Source organism: Ceratotherium simum, chromosome 13 (assembly GCF_057802395.1).
Source record: "Ceratotherium simum simum isolate JZ-2026a chromosome 13, ASM5780239v1, whole genome shotgun sequence".
In the NCBI taxonomy this organism is placed as follows: Eukaryota; Metazoa; Chordata; class Mammalia; order Perissodactyla; family Rhinocerotidae; genus Ceratotherium; species Ceratotherium simum.
Genome location: NC_141912.1, coordinates 7,006,789 through 7,011,417, shown reverse-complemented (window position 1 = coordinate 7,011,417; position 4,629 = coordinate 7,006,789).

Below are 4,629 nucleotides of genomic sequence, written 5' to 3'. Positions count from 1 at the left end.
CTAGTTGTAACCAGCCCCGGGGCTCACTAGGTCCCTTCTCAACAGTCATCCACTGGGTAGTTGTGTTTTTATAAAAATCTATCTATTCATGAAATAAAGATAAAAGCCATCATGGATTAAGAGATTATAATTTATCTGAGGGCAGAGAACATAACTTCTTCATCTTTCTATCCTCAATGTTCAGCAGCATACCTGCCCTCATGGTAAGCCGTAGATATTCGTTGATATCAAATAGTTATTTGATCATTTATTTACAGTTGGGCACTATTCTGGGTGCTGGAGATACAGTGGCAAAGAAGAGGGACCCAACCCCTGTCCTCCTGGAGTTTATGGTCTAAACGGTAGGTGCAGACAAGTTAACAGGTAATTACTGTGTGGAGTGTTGGCTTCTATGCTGGGAGTGGGACGGTGCTATGGAGACATACAACTAGGGAGGTCAGGAAGGCTTCCTGGAAGAAGTGACATATAGCATGGGGGATGAGTGGATAAGGAGTGCTGCAGACAAGGGAACCCAGCAGAGAATTTTCCAGGTAGGGAAATGGCATTTGCACAGGCCCAGAGGTGAGAAAGAGCGTGGCACATTCCCTGACCGGCATCAGTTCAAGACGACTGAGGCCAAGAATGGGGACTGGACCCTGAAGGGCCTTGTAAGACTGAGTGAGCAGGCAATGTTAGGGACATTGAGAAAGTGTCTTAGGGATTTCACAGGTTGGTTGCTATTTACACTAAAAAGTGTAAAGGTTCTGACTTATGCCCAGAATGGGAATTAATCTCATATCCAGGTTGGGGAGCTTGTCATGGCGATGACTGGATTCTGTTTTGAGTTGGCTCTGTTGTTCCCAGATTTTCACTTCCTCACACCTGTTGAGCGAGGAAGGAGGTCTGGGCAAACCAGTTTGGATCAAGGAAGAGGCTTGTTGAACTCTTCACCATCAAAGAGCATTCTTGGAACAAAAGTGACAACTCTATTACGATGTGGTTTGGGGAAAGATTATGTCCAAAATGGTTGTTGAAATGTTAAAACATAATTTTAGTGTCGATAGCTTTGGCCCCGGAGGGGCCTGGATAGTTTCCTGTGAACTCTGTCTGCCTCCCTGGCATGTGGGCCCCCACTAATGACTCTGTGACCCGGGGCAAGTCAGTTAGCCTTTTGGCACCTCACTTTTTTATAGTAATACGTGGAGATAGTCTCTGCCTCTAGGAACATCCTGGGAATGTTGTGTATAGAAATGAGATGGTGTTTGAGAAAACACTGGCTCCTGGAGGAAAAGTTCAAACGTCCAGGGTGTTGATTGTTAAAGACATTTAGTGGCAATGACCACACACTGCTTATTGTCTGTGTGTGTGTGTGTGTGTGTGTGTGTGTGTGTGTACTTAATGGTTAACTAGTCAGCCTAGAATCGTATCTAGTTTATTTCCATAAAAATACTTTCTATGTTTATATAGACATTCTTCTATTTTATTTATTTAGAGAATAGTATGTTCAGAAACTTCAGGTTAATAAAACTTCCCAAATGTAAAGAGAATAGGTCAAACACAACTTTTTCTTTTTCAGTTAATTTATAATGTGCTTGGAAAAGCTGCAAATTTTCAGCTAAAAGTTTGTGTTTTGTGTGAGAAGTGCATATCATCTCAAAAACTCTTTGCATCCCTTTCCTTCCTTTTTGAAATGCTTTTTCTCCCAACGACTGAGACTCTCCTGGGCACCCAGCTTCTTTCTCCATCAGGCGGCGCCCCCTTTGAAGCGCTCAGGTCTTGTTTGAACTTGAAGGTCGAATAACACCCTCTGTCCTCATGGACTTGTTTTCTGGCCAGGCTTCCTCCTGCTACAGCTGCCCTGGAATTTCTCCCTTCCACTTTGGCTTTTCTTGACCCTAAGAAGTATTAAAGATCAGACTGAAGTTACCTGTAGGCGAGACAAGTGGAATTTTCTGGTTGTTCAAGATGTTCTGTTTCTCAGGCTGACTCACACGTTTGTTTTGCAGACGTGAAAGAAACTCTCCACTCCGAGAGACAGAGAGAGCCCTTCCCTGGGGGTTGTTTTTTCGCATGCCTGATTTCCTTCCCATTTCTCTCTGCCGTTTTGAAGGATGGCATGGAAGGGAAGGAATGAACTTCCATCTTAAAACGTGAGCTATGTCTCGATGCGAGAAAGATGGAGGTTTCTAATTCTAAGTGGCTGATGCCAAGTGCAAATTATAGTTCGTGGCTTAGAAAATAGTTAAGCTCAACATTTTTTTTAACCCTGAAGTCCAATGTGCAGATTCCTAATGGGAAGCTAAGTGCCTTTAATCAATCTGTGGATAAAGCATATTCAAGTCAGCTCCTATTCTTCTGGTAGGTGTCTTAAGGATGTGTAATTGGAACGAGAGTTTTAAATTTCTGTATTCTCTTAAAATCCAAACTTGGTTTCAAATAGAAGAACATTGAAAGTTCAGTATAATGCAATTTATTTCAGACTATATGAGGTTGGAGCATCAGTTCCTGTTTGAGCCTGTCAGTTTTTAAAGGCCGTGTGCCCAGCTAGAGCACCAACCTTCTAGCTGGTCTTCCTGATGTTAGTCTTGCTTTCTCTAGGTCATCCTTCAAACCTCTACCATGGCTATATTCCCCAAAACCAGAGCTTGTTGTGTTTTTCCCCTGGTTAATCTCCTTCAGTGGCTCCCCAGGACCTGCTGAATCCTTTCTAGACTGCTTTGCATGCGGTCACTTCCCACCTCTCTTCCTCAACATCTGCTGCTCTAGCTGCAATGTACCTTTTTTTTTTTTCCTTTGTGAGGAAGATCAGCCCTGAGCTAACATCCATGCTAATCCTCCTCTTATTGCTGAGGAAGACTGGCTCTGAGCTAATGTCTATTGCCAATCCTCCTCCTTTTTTCCCCAAAGCCCCAGTAGATAGTTGTATGTCATAGTTGCACATTCTTCTAGTTGCTGTATGTGGGACGCCGCCTCAGCATGGCTGGACAAGTGGTGCGTCTGTGCGCGCCTGGGATCTGAACCCGGGCTGCCAGTAGTGGAGCGCCCGCACTTAACCGCTAAGCCACGGGGCCGGCCCCTGCAATGTACCTTTCACCACACCTGCCGAAAATCCCCTCTCCTGCCTTCCTACTTATCCTTCAGCACTCTGTCTTAACAGCTTTTCTTCTCTGAAGTCCTCTCTGTCTTCCAAATAGGAGATCTCTCCTCTGGGCTTCTGCAGTACCATGCAGGTAGCATTACCACCTTGACTCACAATTCTTTGTTGACACCTCCGTGTGCTTTACTAGACCAGCAGATTTGAGGATAAGGATGTGTCTGAATCAACCAGCTGAGGGTCTGGTTCAGAGCAGGTGATCAATAATTTTGTGTTGAATCAATGAATCAGTAATTGGGATAGATGGGAGAGGATTCATTAATAAATGTGAAAAGTGTCTCATTAGAGTGGGGGGAACTCAGGTATGACTGCAAAAACTTTAAGAACTTATTCATGTTGGCTGGTGCCTGACCCAGCGTGTCTCTGGACCTAAGTCCTTTCAAGGAAGCTTTGTTGTCAAAGATGGATGACTGTGGACTGGAAAGCCCCTCAGTAGGGAGAGTGGGTGGGGAGAGCAATGGAAGGGAGTTTGAAGCATGAAGAAAAGGGATACCTGGAGCTGCGGGAAGGCTTTGGAATGCTGTGAGAATACCCGAAATTTCAAGATGGAGCTGATTTTTGTGATTTTAAAAATTGCACTAGTTACCAGAAGTAGAAGAGAAGATTTTCAGAAAGCAAAAGTTGTCTTCAAGGTATCTAAGAGTGATCGGGCTAGAAGACTATAGTCTGATTTTGGTCCTTTTTCAGTTTTCCATTAGATTGTTAGCTAATTGAAGTTGAGGGCAATGTTCAAATTTCCCAATTATTTTGATCACAAAGGTGATGCATGCTTGTTGTAAAAATAATGCACAAGTATACAGAATAAAGATGAAAGTCCCCTTCGTAGGACTGCCACTAGCCTATAAGATGTTTGTGTGAATTAGAAAAAGGCACTCCTGCCATCTGCCAGAAAATTGTATAACAATAAATATGTGAATCCACAATGTCTACCATACGAATGTTCTGTGCTCAACCTATATAAAATGTGGCGCCCTGCCTTTGCATGCCTCCCTCCGTCTACTCCCCTCCTCAGAGTGGCCAGATCTTTATCTAAACATGTATTTACATACATGAATGTGTACATGTACATGTCTAAACATATTTACACACAGACACACATACTCATACATATAGAAAGAGGAGAATGAGGAGGAGGTTTATAGAAAGGGGACCATATTTTACATACGGTTGGGTTACTTGTTTTTTTCCCCTTGACAATGTATCTTGGATATAATTTTCTATCAGTTTGTATGCATTTACCTCATTCTTTCTAGTGGCTGCATGGTATTCCACAGCATGGCTGTACTGTGTTTAATCATTCCCCCTATAGAAAGACATTTAGTTTGTGTCTAATGTTTTTATTACGTACAATGATGTAACACATTCTAAAGTATAGGTTCATAGATCCAGATCAAAGGGTACTAACCTTTCACATTTTGGTAGATAATGCAAAATTGTCCCCAAAAAGTTTCTCCTGAGTTACACTCCTGTTTCTCCACATCCTTGCCAACAGTTGA